A 26,026-nucleotide genomic window follows, 5' to 3' on the forward strand; every position below is an offset into this window, starting at 1 on the left:
AAGGGCAGCAGCTGGCTGGGGGTAGCCCATGGCAGTCTCAGATGCCCAGCCCTGTACCAGTCCTCCCACTTACTCTCCACAATATTGTACAGCATGCAGCAGATGCCCATGGCCTGGGGGACATTGATGATACCCGAGTCCAGCCAGGCAAGGGAACAGCACCACGACCCCTTAAAGTGGCCGATGGTGTGCTCAACCACCTGGCGGGAGTGACTGAGCTGGCTGTTGAAGCGCTCCTGGCTGGAGGTGGAGTGGCCCGTATAGGTCCATATGACCCAGACTTGTACTGGGTATGCCACTTTGGCCACCAAGCGGAGGGGCACAGTGGTGGCCCCCAGTGGCATCTCCCGCTGGGGGATGTAGGTCCCTGCCTCCAGCCAACAGCACAGGCCCGAGTTCTGGAAGATCCTCACCTCATGGGTTCAGCTTGGCCAGCCCACATATATGACTTGGAACCAGCTCCAGCTGTCCACCATGGCCTGCAGGACCACAGAATGGCCGCCCTTCCTGTTTATGAATTGTCCTCTGCTGTGCTCTGGGGTGCAGATAGGTATGTGAGTCCCATTGAGGGCCCCAAAGCAATTCAGAAACCCCAGTACATCAAAGCCTGCGATGGCTGCATCCAGGTCCCCCGTGTGGATGACTCTCTGGAGGAACATGGCATTTAGCGTGAAGACCATCTGCTGTGGGGGTATCGGTTAGGGTGTGCGGTGTGTGCCTGGCCCCCCCCAGCCCCCACCTTGGGTCTCACCCTGGCCCCACCCCAGGTCTCCCCGGACCTTCCACCCCCTCGTGGGTGCATGCCTGGACCCCCTACATTTAAAGCATAACACTAACCTCCATCATGATGGCCCCAACTGTGGCCTAGCCCACACCAAATTGGTTTCCCACAGAGCGGTAGCGGTCTGGAGTGGCCACCTTCCAGACAGCTATCGCAACCCTCTTCTCCATAGGGTGGGTGCGCCACAGCCAGGGTGTCCTGGTGTTTCAGGGCTGGGGCAGCCACTGGCACAGCTCCAGGAAGGCCTGCTGCTGCATCCAGAAATACTGGAGCCACTGGTCGTCATCCCATTCCCTCAGGACCTGTCGCTCCCACCACTCGGAGCTTGTGGGGTAGCTCCAGAGCCTGCGGAGCTCCCAGGAAGTGGGGCAGGAGGACCCCACGGCCTGGGACATCCCCTTCTGGCCCTGGAGAGGGGAGCCCTTCCAGGAGCTGCAGGGTGGCCACCAGTGCTGCAGCCAACAGGGCACCCACGCCACTGGTGACAGCCAGCAGGGTGTCACCGTGATGCTGCTCCATGTCCGCTCCTGCAGGTACTGTGTCTGCTGGGCTTATGGCCGCTCCGCAGGCCTCGTGCTGTGCAGGACAAGGATGTTGGGAAGGGGCCCTTTAAATGAGCAGCTTGCTGTGGCCCCAGGAGGGCTTAGCCACCCTGTGACCCCATTCACAGTGTTTCCTGGCCCTTTCTTTAGAAAGATGCCATTGGTGAGTGTAGATGCTCTCTTTCAACATTCTCAACAGCCCCTTTCGACGTGGCGCATGGCCTTTTTGACGGCACTCATCAACGGCGGTAGTCCCAGCCCATGTATAGACGCTCCCCGTCAAAAGGGCATCTTTCAACCACCCTCTTTTAAAATACGCCCTTTCGAAAGAGCGCTTTCATGTAGACATAGCTATTGTGACTTACTGAACTGTGGTTAGACAAAGGAAGATCCAGAAGAGAGAGAGAAAAAAATGCAATTTCTCATTCAAGGTCGCAGACTGCTATAATATTTTATTCAAAATATTTCCATTGGTGCATGATGTGCTGAAGCAGTTATTTACAAGCTAACAACATCTAAGGAATTCCAACATATTTTTTATAAATAGGGCCTGATGTATTTTCCTCCACCGCACCCGTTTTGTGGTCACAGCTCTGACCTTCAGTTGAACTTATTCTGATTCCAGACTTACACTGGTGTAAATGAGGGGTGAAGCAGCTCCACAGTTTTGGAGGAATAGGGTTCTTTTAGAAGAAGAAGACGACCTTCTCTGCTGGTGTTGTTGGGATGTCTGGCATCATACACAACATCCTGCTAAAGAACATTAACTGCACTCTGGCATGGGATTCATCTGAGCATGGATAAGTGTTTGAAGACAGTGGTGATTGTACTGTTGTCAAGAACAGTACGTATCAGCTCCTCCTCTCGCTACACAATACCACAGATGCTGTAGGCAGAGCAGAGACCACCATCCACAATGCTATAGGATACGAACAGGCAGTAACAACAGAGCTGATTTAGTATGGCTCCCACAGTGGGATTATCAGGGCCGGAGCAGACAGGAAATCCCACTGATGAGAGTTAAATTCCCTTAAGAATACAAAATCTTTCTGATGAGCAGCTTGAGCAGGGAAGAGGCCAACATAGATACTGTACGGTACAATTAATAGATTCTGGAAATGACTTCCCCTTCTCCATCAGAGCCACCTCCCCAGGCAAGTTGGATCCTGTCCTCAGCTGATAGAAATCAGTTATCTTGACTGAGTTACACTGAGGTACACCAGTTGAAATACGCCCCTTATCTGACCAGTGAAGTCATGTTGATTGACATCAGCTGAGGATTTGGCTCAGAAAACATAATATAGCATCTTATTAAGCTGGGCCTTGATTCAGTGGGCGATTTGTGTGGGAAATGATTGCAGGGCTGGACCCTAATCAGCTGAGTTACAGGTATTTTTTTTAATTTAAATATTCCTATGGAATGTGTTTTCTATATGATTCAGATCTTTAATAGTATATTTGTGTGGCAATTTTAAGCAACAGGACAGTGTGGTATGTGTGAATCTGGAGGATGGGGGGGCTGCTGTCATCTTCTATATTGTACAAAGGACTTGCCTTTCCCTGGTTTTAATACATTTTCCAAAACATACCTTGAGTATTTTGAATGCTAATATCATCAGGAGCAATTAAGAGAACTTTATCTTTTTAAAGTTTTGGGCCAAGGGGTCCTAGTGTTAGGGGGAAACAGCCAAATTATTTTGGCACAAATATTCCAGTTGAACGCCTGTTCTAGTGAGCTTCTCTTTGTGAGCTCTCTACACTGCATTCTGTTCTCGATATGATTCCAAGTGCAGTCATCCCAGGGCTGAGAGTGGATATTCAGGCTGCATGTGGATGTGGCCTCCAACACCATTAGTGTCAAATTTTTTTTCCAGTGTAGGCAAAGCCTCCAAGTTATTTATGAGACCAAAATAATGAGAGATTCTCTTCCTAATATTTCACTTTTTAGAGGGGGAACACAACTTGAGAAGACCAGACCTTTGGTTATAATGGGCCCATAATGGCTCTCTGTAGGAAAAAATGCCTCAGGCATTGAGTTCCTATGCAGTTCCAGCAGGACCCAGATGAATAGCACCAGTACAAATGCAAAATATACAAGAGCAGGACTTTAGCATCTGAACTACGTACTGCTGATTTTATATGGGAGTTTCCTATCTAATAGGATCCTACAACTACAAAAAGGCAGTAAAACCAAATGGCCCCCAAAGCCACGTGCTTCCCTTAACGGCTCGTAAAAGATGAGATTAAAATATCAGGATTCTCACAGTCACTAATACAAAATGAAGAGGGCACAGACTACAATAATTATTTATCAAAGAACAGTGCTGTACATGATTTTATACACTGTACTATTATTACTGATCATCAGCAGAGCGACGCTAAAATCAAAATGACCTTGCTTATGGGTTAGAAGTCACAGCAAAATTTCCCAGCCCTCTATTTCATGAGCAATCTGAAATACCACCTTGCAATGATAATTTCCAAAAGTAATACCAGTGGGAAGCATTGCTTTCAAGAATGGGGTTAAAGGTTAATTCAGTCAATTTTCAACTCCAATATCAAAGCTTCAGAAGTTGCTATAGAATTCCTAATCTAAACAATCTGTTCAGTTTGCTGAATTCAAAACTAGGCTGTGAATGGTCTCTCTTCTTAACCCTTCTGAGAGGTTTGCAAACATTTCATATAGCAATTAAGAAAAGTTTGGAAACATCAACATGTGCTTAAGACTAGGGATGCTGGAACAATTTTTCTAGTGGGGGTGTTGAGATCCACTGAAACAAACTGTAAACCCTGTGTATGTGTAAACCACTTCAAACCCAGGGTAGTGAACCTCCCCTCCCACCCTGCACCTCTAGTTCCAGCACCTTTGCTTAAGTCCAAAATGTTGCTTAATCAAAAAAGCAGTGCGTTTAGGAATCAAACCAAATTCATTTGGAGGCACAGAGGAGCATAGTTCATGAAAAGCTAAGCCACCCACTCAGGGTACAGAAACAATACCCTGAGACAAAGGTGACCTGTTACAAAGCTCACATAGCAAAGCCTGAATATCACATAAATGACTAGATATTCACTCCAAAGCCTATGACTCATCTCAGATGCAAATTAGTACCTCTTTTTCCCTACACAAGCTCAGTTTTGCTAGCCTTCATAGTGGCAGTCCTGAGGGAATTCTGCACATCGAACTGTATCTCCAAATGCAACAATTGCCAAATTCCCCAACCAAGGCTCCATCCATTCACCCACGGGGGGTACCCAGTTCCTATATGCTCATAGAGTCATGAACCTAAGGTCCAGATGGTCAGGGCTGGGGCACAAAGATGTGTTCTTGCTCACCTTACGCTTCTATATGGATATACAATCCAGATTGCAATCTATCCCTTATATCGCACCATGCTGCATGCAGTTCTGCACTACAGGAGGATTGCACCAAACTCATAGCAACTCCCTGCTGTCACGTTTGCCTTCTAAGGGAAGAAATGGATATAAAGCACTACCATGCCTGCTCAGAACGTACTCAGTGCCATGAGCAGCAAGGGCAGAGCAGCCAAGTAGCCAGTGCCTTACATTCTCCTCCCTGGACTTCCCCAGAGAAATCCAGGAAAGAACTCGTATTGCACAGAGATGCATTAATTCCCTTTGTGTCTGCTGCTGAGCTGCTTCAAGGATCAAGCTGATGACAGTATTGCTTCTTCAGGAGCCATGATGCTAGCAGGAGAACAGGAGCAACTGAGGACCATTATATGGGCATGCCTCCTTTCTCTGCAGATCTAAGGGTTTCTTCCCGTGGATCCTCAGATGTTCATTGTCAGGAGAGTTTACCATCTGCAATACTGTCTGGCCCGTGCTCCAAATGCCTACTCCTGGTAGGAGATGTTTTAATGGCAACTTGGGGAAGTTGCCACCAAGTTGTCCTGTCCCCTCTAAGAAATTTCTCTGGGCCTGCAAATGACTATTGGCCATAATGGCTGCAGTATCACTTGACACAATAATACTGCCAGTCATTATAAACATTGAGAGGAACTGTTGTCTCTCTTCGATGAAGCAAATGATTGAAGAACTAGCTCCAATGAGTGATAAACTAGTTGCAAAACCAGCAGAGTGTGTCTGTGGTGTGTAATCATACAACCATATCTGAATAAATCCACTGTAGGTGAAATGCTAAATGATATCATAGGTCAGCCAGAATAGAATTATTAATCACGTAATGAAAACATTCTTGGCAGAGTTTCAATGCTGCTTCAAAGGTTAGTAAGGAGTAATGAAAAAAATCAGACAACAAAGGAGCTATTCAGATATTTTTATCATTTATTTTGTAACTTACATTGCTGAGCAAATTGACAGAAAGGAGCCAGTCAAATGAATGTGTTAAAAGGACCTTTGGCAGACTGACTTCTATTTATAGTTTGCAGAGCATATGTGTGTCATACAATGGTTGCAAAGTAATTCTCCAAATAGCTTCAACAGAGACAAAAGTGAACTCTCTGGGAAAACGTGGGTATGCTAATGTCTATCCAGAATCACAAGCTTTTTGATTTTAATAATCAATCTACAATTATTAAGTTTTTTTGTGCTTCTTGAATATCTTCCACCTGGGGATTTCAAACCCCTTGGCAAACATTGGTCAATTAATATAACATCCTTGGGCTGTAAGAGACTGTCTTCACTTACAAAACAAAAAAGCAGTCGTGTAGCACTTTAGGTGATGAGCTTTTGTGAGACAGACCCACTTCTTCAGATCTGGAGATAGCGCTGCACTGTGTGCCTGGGGAAACCAGTTCTGACACTGTCTCATGTAGAGACTGCACTCAGGTTTCAGAGAACACAGAGCATAGGGTGGGATGAAGGGTCCTGGTGCACTGCTCACCCCTGCATACCCTGAAATATTTTTATTGTCTCCATTTTACGGGTAACCAAACAAAGTCACAAAGCAGGTAAGTTACTTTGATTGGGGGCAATCACAAATTTGAGGTGATTTTTGGCCATGTCTACACTCACACAAAAGTTTGAAATGGCCATGTCAAAGATTACTAATGAGGCACTAAAATGAATATTCAGTGCCTCATTAGCATGCTGCCGGCCGCGGCTCTTCAAAATTGCCGCGTTTCGCTGCCATACGGCTTGTCCAGACGGGCTCTTTTCAAAAGGACCCCACCAACTTCGAAATCCCCTTATTCTGCTGATAGGAATAAGGGGATTTCGATGTTGGCAGGGTCCTTTCGAAAATGACCCCCGTCTGAACGAGCCACGTGGCAGCAAAACACAGCAATTTCAAAGATCCACGGCCAGCGGCATGCTAATGAGGCGCTGAATACACATTTCAGCACCTGATTAGTAATCTTTGAAACATAGAGACCCCAGCCAGAATCAAGGCCTCTTTGTGCTAACACTGTACAAACATTTAAAAAATGGTCCCTTCCCCAAAGCACTTACATCTCCTTTCCATCCGTATGTGTCTTAACCACACCCCATAAAATAGTGTCTTCCAATATGGCTATGTATAGATTGTGGTTGCTATTTCAGGATACAAATGTATCCCAATATAGCAATCCCACAGCTTTTCTCCATTCTCAAAATAGTACGGCTATTTCAAGTGTGAAATTCTGTTTGTGCTACCACTCTTCATGAGAGGAGAAGCAGCAACCTTGAAATACGCACTTATTTCAAACTTTGGCAATGTTTGGACTGCACCACGTTCAAAATAAGATAACTCAAAATAATGTACACAATTTGCATTGCACAAATTGTGTAAATTATTTCAAGTTAGGATCCTATTGGATCCTTATTTGGATCAGTTACATATTGATCGTTTCTTTTGCACCATGTGTGGTAGTTGCACAGCAAGATTATGGACACCATGATTTTGCTCACGTTTAGCCCAGAAAAAGACCAGATGGCCTGGAGTGGGCAACTAATGTGCTTCATGTTATTTTTCAGACCACAGTGTCATCAAGCTATTGCTCAGGGTTGCATTGTGTAATGTAAGCTGTTACAGTAATCCGCTGCCCAGGAGCCAACCACACCTTGGGCTGTTCTCTCACCAGATGAGCAGAGTTTGTTGTTTGCCGGATTAAATCTAGGGTGCTGCACAAAGTGATGTTGATTGGTTAAGCAGAGGACACACTCCAGAGTTAGTACCTTACCAATGCCTCACCAGAGTGCTGGGTGCTCTGCCAGTGGAGATGCCTTCCTTATGAATGCCTCTGGTCTTCTTTTATCTCTACCCTCTCATTACCACGATCCTCAGCCTGCTTCTTCATTCAGCATAGTGAACAAACAATACATGACCTCTGGGTTACAATTTCTCCAGCCACGTTTTCAACTTTCACAAAAATGTCTTAATTTTTGGGCTTGTTTTTTGGCATTGGCTTTGGTTTTCCATTAAATTCTGTGTAATTGTTTAACATTGCCACAGAAATATGAATTTATACAATAAACTGACACATTTACAGGACTGTTAATCAGTTACAGTAATTTTGTGTAATCAGATTACATTTCAAGGATTATTATTCATGTGCATTTGTTTATATTGCACCTAGTATAAACCTCAGAGCATTTCACAGAATTACAAGCTATGGTACGAACTACGTGGCCCATACTCTAGCAACAGCAAAGTCCTGCAGAGTTTCTCCTAGAAATGAAATTCAGTTACTTGAACATGACTGTAATTATAATAATGCCAAATGCACTTCACACAGGAAGCGGCAATCCCATCCAATTAAATGAATAGGGCAATCCATGTAGAGACAATGTGATTATGTTGTTTGGATGTTGTCCATGACACCAGAATTAAGCACCATCTACTAAATGACTGAATTGTTTCACCATTAGCATTGTCCTCGTTATATGTGGTTTCTACACCAGCTGCTTGTTCTGTTTATGACTTGTAGTCCCATTTTTACCAGGCAGTGTTACTGCATGTGACGTTGGCAATAGAACTAATGACAAAGGAAAGCAACTGGGGTCAGTCTCAAAAGGAATGGTGTGGGTGCATATTTAGATCAGTGCAACTGCAATTCCTTGACTTCCACAGAATTAAACCTGGATGAAGTTCATTTTAGGATCAAGGATTTAGTTATTTTCTGGTTGTATGATTAATGTGAGATAACAAAGCATTTCAGGTCTAGATTAGAATATGTTATCTAGATTCATGAAGCTTCAGCTCTTCATATCACTCCTATCATTCATCTGAGGGCTTTAAGGGTACAGATGACTGGGCTACTACATCAGATTTAAGCCCCAGCAACCAAGTTCATCATGACTTGCTGAAAAGTTTTTAAAGAGGCATTATTCTCATCTTGGCTGACTAGAGACTCATAGAATACGAGACCTGGAAGGAACTTTGGAAGGTCATTGATTCTAATCTCTTGCACTCACTGCAGGGTCAAGCACCATCTAGATAATCCTGGACAGATGTTTATCTAACCTGAACTTAAATATCTCCAATGGTGGAAATTCAACAGCCTCCCTAGACAATTTATTCCAGTGCTTAACCACCCTGACAGAAAGCTTTTCATAACGTCCAAACTAAACTTTCCTTGCTGCAATTTAACCCCTTGCTTCTTGTCCTATCATCAGAGGCTAAGGAGAATAATTTTTCTCCTTCCCCCTTGTAACAACCTTTTAGGTACTTAAAAGCTGTTATCATGTCCCCTCGATCTTCTCTTTTTCAAACTAAACAAGCCCAGTTCTTGCAGTTGTTCCTCATAGGTTATGTTTTCGAGAACTTTAATCATTTTGTTGCTTTCTCTGGACCTTCTCCAATTTCTCCCCATCTTCCCTGAAATGTGCTCACAACTGAACGTTATACTCCAGTTGAGGCCTAATAAGCTGAGAATGAAGCAAAAGAATTACCTCTGATGTCTTGCTTACAACATATCTGTTCATGAAGCACAGAGTGATATTTCCTTCTTTTTCAACAATGTCACACTGTTCATTCTTATTTAGCACTTCATCCACAATGATCCCTACATCCCTTTCTGGGGTATTCTTCCCTAGACAGTCACTTCCCATTTTGTATATTTGCAAATGATTTTTCCTCCCTAAATTTCTTATTATGGCAAATGGGATTAAAAATGAAATCATTGCCATGAAAATTAAAAAAGTGTACATGTGGGAGAAATTTGAAAAACTTTTACTAAACAACTTTAAAATTTAAAAAAGTATTATTCAGGAGTTAGTTGGGTTAATAATCTAATAGATATTAAGAAAGCAGATGCTCATAAAATTAGTTGGGTCATATTTTATCAATGTTAAAGGAATATTTATTTAAGCCTAGCTGTCTCTTTAGTGTTACTAATTCAGCACCCCCAGCTTTATATTATAAAAGTCATCATCCTCTGTGAACCAATCTCTTTCCTCCTGTGAGTAGGACTGGACTCAGAGCTGTTACTCACTGGGAAATATTAATAACAGGTAAGATTCTGACCAGCATCAACTATGAAAGACACTTTTACCATTAGAAAATATGCAACCCCCTCAGAGATCAGAAATAGCCACTACATGTGGGCTTTGTTTTGTTAAGCAGGGACTGGTGAGGTTCAGAGCTTCCACTGAGAATGCCCAGTTTATAATAATCAAATTCAGGGACTGTAAGCCAGCAAATACGACCTGATACCCGCTGCCGCAGTGACACATGCAGTGTTGATGCACCCGTTGGCCTAAAGATGTTGGAGAGAAGAGGTAGGTAAGGTAATATGTTTTACTGGACCAACTTCTTTTGATGAAAGAAAGACACTTTTGAACTTGCAGAAGAAGGCTTCTGTGTAGGACAAAAGCTTGGGTCATTAACAGAAATTGATCCAATAAAATGTATTACCACACTACCTCATCTACCTTGTTTCTCTAATGGTGGCACATGGACAAGGAGGCAATCTCTCAATGAGAGATCCACTGTCTACCTCCCGAGAAACACACAACTCTCTCGGTTGTTTATTGGTCAACCAATGCAGTGACTCAGGCCTGCCAACAGGAGGGACAACAGGGGCAATTGCCACAAGGTCTGGCATTTCAAAGCAGCCCCAAGCCACAGCCGCCACCATGGCTGTTTTGACAGCGGCAGCAGCCGGAGCTCCGGGCCTCTGAAGTGCCGCAGCAGCACCGTTGAACTGTTCGCACAGCAGGGAGAGGCAGGGAAGCCAACACTGTAGTCTGGGTTGAGCTAAGAGCTGACTGCCCTTGGTCCCCCCCCTTCCGGCGGCACAAAGCCAAGCACCCCACCCACTTTGACCCAAGGCCCATGTCAGCTCTCAGCCCCACTGCAATGAATTAAACAGGAATCAAGTACAATTTAGAGACTTGGCGGGAAGCCAGTGGTGTACGTCCTGAGAGATTCCTGGTTTTAAAGCAAGCTGGTCAGAACATTTTCAGCTAAATTAAATTTTGATGAAATACATTGATTTGTCAAGATGAGTCTGTTTATATTAAGCCTTCTTTTGGAAGGTTGCTATTTTTATTTGTCCCTCTGGTCACATGCAAAGAAACACACAGTCCTGAATTTAAAATCTGGGCTTTGGTAACCCAAAAAAAATCACTTTCAACAAAAACCTTTTGCACTAAAAGATTCAAAAATGTCTTCATTCCAATGCAGAACTAAAAGAAATGCTGAAATTCAAACTGTCACAAAACTCTCCGGGAAGCTCCAATGAAAATCTACCTTTGTGCGTCCTGAATTCTGCCTGCTCTAAGAGGTTGTGCAGCCCATGGCATAAGTTTTAATGGCCTCATTAACCCTGCCTGCTCTTTAGCCCAGAATAGCCATAATGTAAAGTATTATGGTTGTTCCTCACCTGTGTTTGGCACTCTTCTTCCTGCACTCAGCTTACCCATGCACCATGGGCTGTGAATTGGAGGAATGGGAAACAGTGCTGCATTCACCAGCCCTAGCATACCTGCCATGCCACACAAAAGGCTTGGGTCAATGGTGTATTTGCTTCTTCTCATAATGCGCTAGCTCTGTTTTCTTAACCGTCTTCATTGCTAACCCAATGGTTTTGTATGTTTCAATCTGAATTATGTGAGACGATACATATATTTTGTATTACCTGTTGCTGTTGTGTCTTTTCCCTGTGTCTGAATTCTCTTGCTTATCATTATTAGTATCTATTATTATTATCATCATTGTTAGCATCCATTATTTGAAAGAGGAAGGTAATGTTTTGTTTGTGATATGTCAGGATGAGCTTCTGAATCTTTGCCACCTTTTAATTTTTCTTTCTTTCTTGACCTCTGACATGGTAATTGGAATCCTTTTAAGACTGCTCTCTGCTTTTGAATAATTCAGCTATGGAGTTATATGGCACATACCAGTTTAAGGCCAAGTTATGTTTTTCATTCAGAGATGCTGTTAATGTCAGTCTGAACTTGGGTCCAAAACATTTTAGTTGCCGGTGTGTGACTAATGGCTCTTCACTAGCTTATGTGAAATGAGTAAAAGGCCTCAGTCCAGGCTGTGGACAGGCATCTATATATCCAAACCACTCATTCTGGTCATTTTTGGGACCCAAAGTGTCAGTCTTTCAAAAAAAATCACAAGTGTAAATGGGCTGTGGAAACTGCACATCCCTCTTTTCCTTAAGGAGTGTCTTTCAGATAAACTGTGAGGTACATTAGTCATAGACTCATAGGGTTGGAAGGGACCTCAGGAGGTCATCTAGTTCACATCCCTGCTTAAAGAGAATCAACCCCTACTAAGTCATCCCAGCCAGGATCTTGCCAAGATGAGACTTAAAAACCTCGAGGGATGGAGAATCCACCACCTTTCTGTTCAATGCATTCCAGTGCTTCACCATCATCCTGGTGAAGTAGTTTTTCCTAATATCTAGCCTACACCTCTTTCTCTTCAACTTCAGACCATTACACCTTGTTCTGCCCTCTGACACCACTGAGGACAGTTTCTCACCATCCTCTTTAGAGCTCCCCTTCAGAAAGTTGAAGGCTGCTATTAAATCACCCGTAAGGCTTAATGGGGCAGTGCTAAGGAAGTTACCCTTTCTTCTCTTCCGTGGAAAGCTCAGAATAGTGCGGGCTACACAGCTGTGAATCCAGCATCTTTCATTAAGAGTGGCTTCACTAAAAAGGTTTCCCCATAATGAGTCATCATCACAAACCTGAAGAAAATCTCTGTGTGGCTCAAAATCTTGTCTCTCACTACTTCAATCACAGTTTCTTTAAATGAGCACAACACAAATGACTAATCCCTGGCCTGAGGACCTTGTAGTCTAACATCCTTTCTTCTTGCAGAGAGTTGAGGTATTCTGTACACAGCATATAAAGTTGTTCCAATTTTTGTCCTTGTGGAAAACTTGACCACTCACTCCAGTCATGGGACCACAGGTCACCTTCAGCTTTACCCTCAATATCAAGGCTATATCCAAATCCTGATGCTTCTTCCTCCAAAACATTTCTAACATTAATTTTTTTGCTGTCTCAACAACAGGAAGACTTTGATTTTCATCCACCCCACTGTCTCTCACCCATACCCACTCATTATAGCCTTACCTTCATGGTTGCCAAGATCATCTTTTTCTCATTTACACCCTTTTTCAGTCCTTCCACTGGTTCCCCTTGTTTCTTCATATAAGGTTCAAGCTTCACACCTTCTCCTTCAATTCCTTTCACAACGCTGCCTCTTTCTGCTGCTTCAGTCCAATCTCTTCTTGTACTGTCCTTCTCTGGTGGCAGCACTTTGACCACAGGTGCCAGCTTCACCTGCTCATTTGTCAGTTTTTCACACAAACACCTTCAAGCTGTCATCTCCGAACTGACCTCCAATGGCCACTGTGACAGGGTGCAGTCACAGAAGACCCCTTGGGATGTTTCCAGGTTTGCACACATTTTCTTGCTCTCTGGGACTCCCCCCCACCTTATCCTGCTGAGGAATGTGAGCAGAAGTGGCATGGTAAAATGGTAAAATGGTCACAGTAAGTGAAATTAATTATGGCAGTTCCCGGTTTCTTTGGTCCATTGTGATAAATGAGAGAGGCAAAGGCCTGTATCTCTCCTGTCCACTCAGTTAGGAGGTAAAGTTTGGTGTTTCTCCATCCCTGCCTCCTCCCCTGCCCCACCATCCCTCCACACACACAGTTTATGCCACTTAAACAGTTTAATGGCTGATGAGGCTTCACTATGGATTTCCTGCTGTTCTGCTAGAGATGGAATACCAACACTCTCCAAGCTCTAGTCTCTGCCTTCTCCACCCTTTCAGATTGTAAATGACAGCACTGTTTAAAAACAAAAGTCGTGGTATCATGGAGTTTACTGCTAATTAAACTCAACCAGACTTCAGTGCTGAGTAATTGGTTTCTCTGTCCTTTCTGTTTATGCATTCCTCCCAGATCTTCTTAAATAATCTCATAAAAAGACAGCAGATGCTGAGCTGTAGTGGTTTCTTTGTAAGTGCAAACAAACAAAAGCGCGCATTTTTGTAGCAATCCAAGCTTATGTACTATTTAATATAAAGGGAGCAGTACAGAGGTCCTGGTAAAACATGTCAAGGTCACAATGATAAGAAGTGTCAAATATTACATTTAACATAGGGCTCAACGGATATCTGTAAAAAAAATGCTCAGATACTGAAGCTACACTTATAGTAACTTATTTCATGAGGGTTCCTATTGAAGTCAAAGGGGTTACTCAGGAAGTAAGGTATCATGAGTAGGGGTGGTAGAATTGTGGCTAGTCCTGGGATACACAGACAAATCATACAGCCCCACTGGCCAGGGATAAGGTGGCCAGGGTGGCTGTGGGGGGTTGAATGGATTCATCCTCCATCATTCTGTGCTCTGTATACAAGAGAAAATAGTTCAACTCCTATGGCCTTCTCTACTCCGGAAAATTGCAGTAATTCAACTACTAGAGGGTCATATACTTCATAGCTTGTATGTGGCAACACTTAGCATCACCATGCCTAAGTTCCTTTGTGACTCTGGCTCTAAATTTTCCCCCTGGTGCAAATCCATCACTGGTAGCAATGATAGCAGAGACTGGCTTCTGGCATTTTTACCTCCAGGGCACCTTGGCCTGCTCAGAACAGGTATAGACAATATGACATTTAAAACCGGTAGCAGCTGGCACCTTGTCCACTTTAGTACTCCCACTGCTCATGCCACAAGAGGTTTGCAGGAGTGGGTAATGTTAGAGAAGAAAAGCTAAAGTAAACAAGGCCTTGCTTTCACATTTCACAATCTTTCTAGTGCTCGTGTTAAATTCCCCTCCTCCTGAGCTCCAGGAAGTACACATTGCTTCCTCCCCACATCTTTGACTCCCCACGTTAAATTCATTTGAATTTCTGTCTCTTCCCTGGGGATGTATTTGTAATTTGTCACTTTTCTACCAGCTGAAATTAACTGACTGATCTTGACCTCAAGACTTTATAAATCTCTCGCATTCACTCTCCTTCCCAGCATATCCCACTCACATGCCACTGATGCGATCACCCTTGGATGCCTGATTTTCAGTCTCAAACAGTCACATCCATGCCTTCTCCTATGTCGTCCCCATGCCTGATGTGACCTCCCTGAGCCCATACACAAGGCTTCTAACGTCTCCACTTTTAACTCTTACAAACTCTCTTCCTGAGTTTCCAGTGGTGAATCTCATTGGTTTAATTAAAAAACTGTTTTGTTGCTCCTTTTCTTTCTTTATGGGTTTGTCTAATCTTAGACTGTGATCTCCTCAGGGCTGGGATATGCCTCCTTGTATGCTTGGAAGCACCAAGCACAGCCTAGGCACTGTATTATCGCTATTTATTTTCTGTAATCCGTACTATATGCTCCTAGCCAGTGCTTTTTTATGTGCCAGTACTTGCCAGTACTACCTCAGCAGCGCCAGCCACAGGATTGGCTGGGAGGTGGAGGCGGGGAGCTGTCTGAGTACCAGCTTGTCTTTTTTTTTTCTTACCTACAACGCACAGCTCCTAGCTGATGTGCATTGTTTAACCCTACCCAACAATTTATGATACAGGGGGCATGAAAAGTAGTATAAAGTTGTATCAAGTCAAACTACTAGCATCAAATTCAGTGTATCTTATCCTCTCTTTGTGCACCTGAAAACAAGGCTTACTGCTATTAGTTGTTTTAGTTTTATTTTTGGGAGGCCCAAACACGTAGGCCAGTAATAAACATCAGTGTTTTGATAGTACAAGGAATGACCAGAGAACTCATTGGCTCCAAGTGTTCTCATGGGCTCCTGGAGCTACTGACAGGATCAAACATCCAGTCAATGCCAGCTGTTTTCTCAGACATGCTGGGTGCATCTACACTAGCCGGCTACTTCGAAGTAGCCAGCACAATGTCGAAATAGCACGTGTCGCGTCTACACGCACCGTGTGCTATTTCAACGTTGAAATCGACATTAGGCGGTGAGACGTCGAAATCGCTATTCCCATCTGAAGATGGGAATAGCGCCCTGCTTCAACATTCAACATCGAAGTAGGGTGTGTGTAGACGATCTGCATCTTGCTACTTCGAAATAGCAGGGTCCTCCATGGCGGCCATCAGCTGAGGGGTTGAGAGACACTCTGTCCAGCCCCTTGGGGCTTATGGACACCGCGTGCAGCAGCCCGTAGCCCAGGGCTTCTGGCTGCTGCTGCTGCTGCTGCTGCTGCTGCAGCTGGGGGTCTGTGCTGCATGCACAGGGTCTGCAACCAGTTGTCGGCTCTGTGGATCTTGTGCTGTGCAGGGCAAGTGTGTCTGGGAGGGGCCCTTTAAGGGAGCAGCGTGGGGCTTTACTGGCCCCTTATTTTGACGGGGAGCACTTGTGCGTGTGGACGTTCCGCATTTCCTTCCACAATGGCTCCTTTCAATGTTCCCTGTCGCTACTTCGACGTTGAACATCAATGGCACCAGCCCTGGAGGACGTGTAGATGATATGCGTCAAAGTAGCCTATTTCGATGTCCTAACTTCGAAATAGGCTACTTCGACGTGGTGTGCTAGTGTAGACGTAGCCACTGAGTTGTTTCTGAGCAGCTCAGCTAGCAATCACTGGATGGAAAACAATGAGAACTATATGGGTTTCCCATAGAGATCAGTACTTGTCCCTCTTTTTCCCCTCTGTACATGCTTGATGCTGAACACCAAGCACTGAAGAGCAGGTAATGAGCGTAGCCAATTTGTCTCTAATGGCACAGTTTGGTATCTGTTTGGAGGAAGAAAACTTCATCTTTCTCTAAACAAGTGTGGGCCATCTGGGAGAGTAATATGCTGGCCAAGATCCATTCTGGCAAACAATACAATCACATGCCCAAGCCAACAGTTAGGTCCTCTCCTTGTTTCAAGCCTAAAACAAACCACCAGTTGAAGCTTTTCATTTTATTTTAAAAAGATGTTTTACAATAGAAAAATCCACTGAACAATTTGTTCTGTGCCTGAGAATCATTGAATTTTTCATCACTTACATGTACTGTTCTTACTTCACCACTTTAAGTGATAATAAATTAGCCTTTTTGATAAATGACATAAATAATTCTCTTGCCATTAAAATCATCTTAAATTAGGAAGATTGAAAAAAATTATAGATGGGATTTTAAATTTCTCACTGAAACACACCCCCAGTAAAATCTTCCATCATACATGGGAAGTATTATAAGGAGTACATTAATCTAAAACTGGAGGTTCAAAAAGGTGTGTAGGTACCTGGAAACTCCTGGGAAAGAGCTTTCAAAAGTGAGATTTTTCCAAAGCAATGGAATATGTCCAATTAATATGAAGCAATGCTTCTTATTTCATGCCAAGAACCACATATTAAGTTACCCCTAAAGGTACTGCTGCACTAGCACAGAATCAGCATGAGTGCCTTGTGCCGTACTTGCCCCTTTGTAGTCCCATAGATGGAGGACAAATGGGAAGCAGGTGACAATCAGTTGACCCATTCTTCACCACCCAAGCATTCTCTATTGGGTCTCTTTAGGGCAGATTTCAAGCTGTCTTGCACTGCTGAGGCAAAAAGGAACAGTAAGAGATCCAAGGTAGAAAGAGCACCAGTTACCACTTCATTGTCTAGAAGTGTTCAGTTCAGGATTAAGGACATGGCAATAACATTTGAATGCTTTATCCACACTAGAACTAGAACTAGATGTTATCAATGCCATCGATGCAGTTACACGGCTGTTAGGAACAGGGGGAGATTTCCTGACAAAATGCTAGCATACACAAGCCTGAAGGAAATGATACAAGATGTTAATAACAGTTCAGACTGTATATTAATGTTTGCTGACAAAGGGGAAGAAATGTACACCTCCCCTCTGTTTTTGCTAATCTTATCTAGTCGAGTTCATATGTTTATACCCAGACATTAACAGTAATTTACGGTGTCCCACTCTGGGTGCCATATTTTAGGAAAGAAGAGGAGAAACTGAAGAAGGTCGAGAGAAGAGCAAGGAAAATTCTTAAAGGTCTAGAAGCCATTACCTAGCAGGGAAAAATGGAAAGAATTGGTTTTGTTTAGTTTGGAAAAGAGAAGGCTGAGGAGAGATCACAGCTTTCAAGGACCTAAAAGAGTATTACAAGGAGGAAGGAGAAAAATTATTCTCCTTAGCCTCTAATGATAGGACAAGAAGCAATGGGATTCAATGGTTTAGGCTGGACATTAGGAAAAACTTTCTATCAAGGCGGTTAAGCACTCGCATAAATTGCCTAGGGAGATTGTGGAATCTCCATCGCTGGAGACATTTAAGTGCAGGATAGACAGACAGCTGGTGCTTCATCCTGCCATAAGTGCAGGAGACAGGACTTGATGACTTCTCAACATTCCTTCCAGTTCTAATAGTCTATGATTCTGTAATCACCACAGAACATGTTATGCCTCCAAAAGATTTAAATTTCAGCAATAATTAACCTATCATCTTTCCCAGCAGGTAGGATTTGGAGCTTGACTGGAAGTGATTTAAATCATTGACCCATCAGGAAATAAACTGTAGTTGACTGAAATATTAGTAAACAGAAATCTGATGAACTAACTGTGTAAAGTGAAAGAATAAGGTGCAGCATGCAGCATTTATAGAAATGTGTTAGTCAGACTGAAAACTAAACCATCTCTTTTTAAATAGATGGAAGTGGGGGGAGGGCAGGAGACCATGCTTCAAACAATTTCCTTCAGAGCAGCTGCCTGGTGTATACAGCAAGGAGTGAAACTTCTTTGTCCATGTGAATGCTGTGAAGCCAGTTGCTACTAGTCAGGAGATACTGAGCTATACACAGAAGTTAATAATGATTACCCCTGCGTTGTCTCTGCAGGGATGGAAAGCATTGCAGGCTCCTGCTCTCTGCCCTTCTGACTGGAAACCAGAGAGAGATGACATGACCTATCTCTAATCCCTTGTAAACACAAAGGGTGAGTCAGTTTGGTATTTGTATTTTGAGAACCACCATTTCTCTTCCTACTCCTTTTTCATACACCAGGATTGGAGAACATCCAGACACTTCCTGCTCACAGTCATGTTTACGTGCCAGACATCTGCTGAGACTTTGGGAATCAATCAGAAGTGTGGGTGGAACAGACTCTTCTAGTGTTTCTTGTTTGTTTATGGTCTGTACATTTACAGGGACTAAAGAGGAAAGAAATAGTCCAAAGAGTGAGGAGACTGTTGAACTCCCTCCCACTATCCATCTTCTCTTTTTATTTCTTTGTCTGTCTTACTGACCCATACATTTCATGATTGCAAATTAATACACATGTGCATAGACAAGAGAAAAGCTCTTAGACACAAAACTATGCACTGTGAAATTGACCTATATGAATGATTGATGGGAAAACCCCTTGCTAAGATTGTTAAATCATTTCAGGGCACTTTTGCTGATCTACCAGGTTTAATTCTTCTACAGGCTGTGATGATCACAGTTCACCTCTGGGCATGGTGGGAGTTCTAACTTCTCATCACTTGCAAGCTTTGCTCCTCCAATGCAACTTCTTTTTTTATTGTGTTATTATGAATTTTGGGGGGAGGAAACAACAAGAAATGGGAACAGACAGGACATGAATTTTGCAAATATGTACAGTTCCCACATGCCAGTACCAAAGGGTGAAACCTAATGAGAATAGGAAATGAAGTAAAACTTATTTATACCTATAGGCCAACACTGCAGCCTGCTTGATGGACAACACAAGTAATTAATTGACAACCACCTTTTCCTCTCAACACTGGCTAATTACTGAACTTAAGAGTCCAGTGCAAGGCCACTATCCTGTTTTAAAACCCTATATTCACTTGGTCTTAGTTACCTGAGACTCTCCACCTCCCCGAGACCAGGAGCGGTCATACAGGCACATTCCACTGGAACAAGGCAATTGTTGGCTATTAATGGAAGGCATAGGATCCCAGAAGACATACATTTCACAGGAAATGGATTTGGACTATGGAACTAACTACTGGTTGAAATAAGAATAAGTCCTGAGTTTGCTGCATGGGCAGCTCAGTTCAAAACCCACCTCCTTACTGAAGTTTTCCTACAATAGTGCCTTTTCTCCTTCACTGGTATAGATCCCTGATCCGGGGGGATTATGGAAGGAGGGCAGAACTTCACCAATATCTGCTTCTTGTGGCAAGACAGCTTGAAAAAAGATAGCTAACTTTTGTCCTGCCTCTTTAAAGGGCCATTACCCCATTACAGCAGCCAGAACAACTGCAGCATACATTTAGGCCAGTCTTTCCCAAAGTGTGGTGGGTGTACCACCAGTGGTAGACAAAAGGATTTCAAGGGTTACACAGTAGAAAATAAATTACTAAAATCAGGAAATAAGCACTAGGGCTGCACTAGGAGAGGGGATACGCCAATAAGGCGTAAGTCCCAAAGGGGATACATGAATGTTTTAAATTTGGAAAACACTGATTTAGGCTTTTTTAATACTAGGCCTATGTTGTGTAGAGGTTTCTTAAGCTGTTTGGTGCTGTCTCTTTTCCTGCATGGAGGCTAGATCTTGGTAGAGAAAGGACATTTAGAGCTGATTTCTTTTTCCCTAAACTAGGTTTTATGGCTAGTTTGGATCTCAGTGGCAGAGAGTTGTGAGATGGCTGGGACTCATTCTTTGATAATCTGGTGAGAGAATGGATCGGTATCTCATGGCATAGGAGGCACAGAACTGGAATGAAATGTCATCCATTCCTCAGATATTAGCTACGTCTACACGGGGATGCTACATCAAAATAGCTTATTTTGATGTAGCTAAATCGAAATAAGCTATTTCGATGAATAGCGTCTACACGTCCTCCAGGGCTGGTGCTGTCAACGTTCAACATCGATGATGGGCAGCACTACATAGAAGTAGGAGCTGTAGGGGAGCGTCTACATGCCAAAGCAGCCCACATCGAAATAAGGGTGCCAGGAACAGCAGCAGACAGGTTCACAGGGCGGACTAGCACTTCCCGGGCAACAGCAAGCTGCTCCCTTAAAGGGCCCCTCCCAGACACACTTGCACTAAACAGCACAAGATCCACAGAGCCGACAACTGGTTGCAGACCCTGTGCATGCAGAATGGATCCCCAGCTGCAGCAGCAGCAGCCAGAAGCCCTGGGCTAAGGGCTGCTGCACACGGTGACCATAGAGCCCCGCAGGGGCTGGAGAGAGTGTCTCTCAACCCCTCAGCTGATGGCCGCCATGGCAGACCTCGCTATTTCGATGTTGCGGGATGCGGCTCGTCTACACATGCCCTACTTCGACGTTCAATGTCGAAGTAGGGCGCTATTCCCATCTCCTGTTGGGGATAGTGACTTCGATGTCTCGCCGCCTTACGTTGATTTCAACTTCGAAATAGTGCTCGCCACATGTAGACATGGCGGGCGCTATTTCGAAGTTGGCACAGCTACTTCGAAGTAGCCAGCTCGTGTAGACGCAGCTATTATGGTTGAAGGGTGGTGTAGATGGCACATTAATCATCCATACTGAGGTAAAGAATTTGTGACGTTGTGGTAAAGGAAAGATGTTCTGTGGGCTTTCCTCTCCGGCTTTTGGTGTAGATGGCCTTGGTAGCCTGTCTTGGAGGTCCTTAGTCAAGTACCTGCATCCATTTGATGACATTAGGAAGACTAAGGAAGGTGAAATAAGTGCTGAAGCTCAGGGTTATGGATTCCCAGGAAGTTTGGTTATGAGGACTTGAGTCTCTCTAGGCTAGTGGCAGCAGAAAGGATCAGACAACATGGGAGACCTTTGGGCTGAAAGGTTAGTCTGAGGTCAAGATGTTCAGTGTTAATTCCATTTGTCCAGATACCTGTATTTCAAAAACATGTAATAACAAAGCATCATTAGAGAGAGATTCCTGGGAGACCCATTCTTGTTGCATGTCCTGTAAATCATACGCAGCAGGCATACATTTTCACATTCTGTGGGTACAGATTTGTAGTCTCTGGGCCTCATCCTTCACTGCCTTCCATCTTTAAGATTCTGTGGCCTGACAGGAGTACTTAGCATAAGGAGGAAGATTCATTTCTTGAAGGTTATAATTAGAGTTCTAAACAGCTCATTAGGCTGAAAACAAGAGGTTTGTGTTAAATATGGTACATAAATAGGCCAGAGAGTTAAAAAGATAGAATGTCTGAGCCTACTAAGGTAAGAGGAGAACAGTCAGGGAGCCATTTACTAACAATTAACAAGATAAAAAAGCAGCAGAAATGTAGCACTTTAAAGACTAACAAAATGATTTATTTGGTGATGGGCTTTTGTGGGACAGACCCACTTCATCACCGAATAAATCATTTTGCTAGTCTTTAAAATGCTATATTTCTGCTGCTTTGTTCTTTTGGAGTACAGACTAACAGGGCTCCCTCTCTGTTACTAATTAACCAGATAAGTTAGGAATGTGAAGATGAAGTAAATGGAAGGTCAAGCGTGGACAAAACTGTGACATAGGTTTGGTTTCTGCGAAGTAGCCAAGCCAATCACAAAAAAGTGATGCAATGTATAGTAAATGCAGTGTGATGTGAGGAACAGGTTTTCTGTTTAACTTTGGATGTGTGGTTTGCCCCAAAGTCACACCCGACATTTGAATCTAATCAACTCAGCAAAGCAGAGTTGTAAACTAAATAAAGGAATTTGAAGGATAAATTATGGTGTCAAACTTAGTTTTTTGAATCCCACACAATTGGGTGAAGTATTCTCCCAGAACTGGACAAGGTGTTCTGGGCATGCTGAGTGGAGACGTTGTCTGAGGAAATCATATCAGAAGTGAAAGGAGAATCAGGCCCTTCTATTGGAAATCATTCACACAGAGAGGCTTATTAAACCAGAAGTGCCTTTTTGTTTTTGTTTGTTTGTTTGTTTGTTTGTTTGTTTGTTTTTGCCCAGAATGAACCTGAGATGTAAAAAATTGCACAGCAAACACTTGTGTGACACTATGCCCTTATATGTTCATGGAAATATATTATGCAATATGAACATGCATAACTTGAATATGCTTTACACAAACCCAGTTGAGTAACCTATCATTAAAGAGCCTGTGATCCCCTGAATGTGTATATTCTATTTGGGTTTACATATCATTCTTGTATGTAAAGTTAGAAATATGAAGTACAAACTTGCTTATTAATCTAGAATTGCTGGTGAAAACCAGTAGTGGTATGTAAGGGACTTAATGGCCCGGTGATCAAGGTCATAATCTGTAAATGGCTTTGTTTTTTTCTGTAAGCACAGACTGTGATTGGTCCAACAAAGACATCTGACTGTTCCACTTAGTGCTGGAATCCATCCTGAATCTGGTATTTTTCAATAGAAATGGGGAGAGTTAAACAAAGGGTTCCAGCTGTGGGGTAATTCTACTAAACATGAGATACAATCAACATCTTCTTCAGATGGCTTTTGAAAACTGCCTCCCAACCATAAAGAAAAATACACAAAGCTGTTTTCTTTTTTTTCCAGAAAAAGTTATTTATGTTGAATTGAAGTTATTTATCAGGAACAAGTAGCAGATTAGCTAATATATTTGTAACTATTAGTAGTAGTAGGCATCCTTCAGTCTGCATAGACTATGGATCGCGCCCTTTATAGTTTCAGTTGAGGGCTTCATTTACAGCGTCTACTGTGACTATGAAGACCCACACAAGAGTGACAGTCCTTGCTGCATCTCTTGCAGATGTGGTGGGTGTCTGGCAAGTCCTTGGTGTGCTTTCTGTGCGCTCGCTTCTCCTCTGCTAGCTGTCTGATCCTCATCTCACCCTTCTAAAGGCCCTTGTGTAATCCCTGCCTCAATCTGCTGCGGTCGTCTGCTAGTTCTTCCCAGTTGTCCAGCTCGATGTCTACCTCTCTGAGGTCTCTCTTGCAGACATCTTTGTAGCGCAACTGGGGGCGTCCGGGAGGTCTTTTGCCAGAGGCTAGCTCACCATACAGGAAGTCTTTTGGAATCCTTCCATCATTCATCCTGTGGACGTGGCCAAGCCAGCGGAGCCAACACTACCTGAGGAGGGTGTGCATGACTGGGATTCCAGCTTGCTCGAGGACAGCGGTGTTGGTCACTCTGTCCTCCCATCATATTCCAAGGATGCGCCTGAGGCAGCGCAAGTGGAAGACGTTCAGCCTATTTTCCTGGTGGGCATACAGGGTCCCAGTCTTGCTGCCATAAAGGATGGTGCTGAGGATGCAGGCTCTGTAGACTTGCATTTTGGTGTGAGTGTACAGCTTGTTGTTATTCCACACTCTCTTGCTGAGTTTGGACAGAGTTGTGGCCGCTTTTCCGATCCTCCTATTTAGCTCAGTATCCTACGACAGGGTGTCAGTGATGGTGAACCCGAGGTAAACGAACTCATGAATGACCTCTAATGTATAGTTGTCAATGCTGATTGATGGGGATTCAGCAACATCCTGACCGAGTACATTTGTCTTCTTTAGGCTGATGGTAAGCACAAAGTCCTTGCACACTTTGGAGAACTGATCCAGCAGTTTTTGAAGCTGGTCTTCTGTGTGAGACACTACAGCAGCATCGTCTGCGAACAGCATGTCTCTGATGAGGACTTCCCTCACCTTAGACTTTGCTTTCAGCCTTGCAAGATTAAACAGTTTCTTATCAGATCTTGTGTGCAGCAAGATGCCCTCTGTTGAAGATCCAAAGGCATGCTTCAGCAGGAGTGCAAAGAAGATCCCGAACAATGTCGGAGCAAGCACGCATCCTTGTTTGACGCCGCTCCTGATTCTGAAAGCATCCTATAATGCACTGTCATATTGGATGGTTCCTCTCATGTCTTCGTGGAACGACTGGATCATCTTGAGTAACCGTGGAGGACAGCCTATCTTGTGGAGCAGTTTGGACAGACCATCCCTGCTGACCAAGTCAAAGGCCTTGGTCAGGTCAATGAAGGCTATGTAGAGTGGCTTCCTCTGCTCCCTGCACTTCTCCTGCAGCTGCCTTAGAGAGAAGACCATGTCAACGGTAGACCTCTCTGCGCGGAATCCGCACTGCAATTCGGGGTACACCCTCTCAGCAATCTTCTGGAGTCTGCCAAGGATGACGCGAGCGAACAGTTTACCAGTGACGTTTAGGACGGAGATTCCACAGTATTTGTTGCAGTCGCTTCTGTCTGCTTTGTTCTTATACAACGTTACAATGTTAGTGTCGCACATACCCTGTGGAACCTCACCCTCTTTCCAGCACAGGCATAGTAGCTCACGTAGAGGTTCCAGGAGTGTGTCCGCGGCACACTTGATTACCTCTGGTGGTATACCATCCTGGCCAGGGGCCTTTCCTGCTGCAATGCTGTCGATGGCTCTCTTCAGTTCATCCACATTTGGTTCTTGATCCAGTTCGTCCATTACTGGTTGGAGCTCGACGGCATCGAGGGCTGCGTCAACCACAACGTTCTCGCATGAGTACAGCTCAGAGTAGTGCTCAACCCAGCGCTCCATCTGTTTGGCTTTGTCAGGGATGACTTCACCAGATTTGGATTTCAGAGGTGCCATCTTGTTCTGGGTGGGTCCTAATGCCTTCTTCATACCCTCGTACATTCCTCTGAGATTACCAAAGTCAGCACAGGTCTGGATGCTGCTGCATAGCTGGAGCCAGTGGTTGTTGGCACAGCGCCTGGCTGTCTGCTGTACTGTTCTTCTGGCCGCTCTAAATGCTTGCTGGGTACTCTGGCTCGGTGAGCGTTTGTACTCCAGGGCTACGTCTACACGTGAAGCCAACATCGAAATAGCTTATTTCGATGTAGCAACATCAAAATAGGCTAGTTCGATGAATAACGTCTACACGTCCTCCAGGGCTGGCAACGTCGACGTTCAACTTCGACGTTGCGCGGCACCACATCGAAATAGGCGCTGCGAGGGTACGTCTACATGCCAAAGTAGCACACATCGAAATAAGGGTGCCAGGCACAGCTGCAGACAGGGTCACAGGGCGGACTCAACAGCCAGCCGCTCCCTTAAAGGGCCCCTCCCAGACACAGTTGCACTAAACAACACAAGATACACAGAGCCGACAACTGGTTGCAGACCCTGTGCCTGCAGCATGGATCCCCAGCTGCCGCAGCAGCAGCCAGAAGCCCTGGGCTAAGGGCTGCTGCCCACGGTGACCATAGAGCCCCACAGGGGCTGGAGAGAGAGCATCTCTCAACCCCCCAGCTGATGGCCGCCATGGAGGACCCGGCAATTTCGACGTTGCGGGACGCGGATCATCTACACGGTCCCTACTTCGACGTTGAACGTCGAAGTAGGGCGCTATTCCGATCCCCTCATGAGGTTAGCGACTTCGACGTCTCACCGCCTAACGTCGAAGTTAACTTTGAAATAGCGC

This window comes from Carettochelys insculpta, chromosome 5 (assembly GCF_033958435.1).
Source record: "Carettochelys insculpta isolate YL-2023 chromosome 5, ASM3395843v1, whole genome shotgun sequence".
Lineage (NCBI taxonomy): Eukaryota > Metazoa > Chordata > Testudines > Carettochelyidae > Carettochelys > Carettochelys insculpta.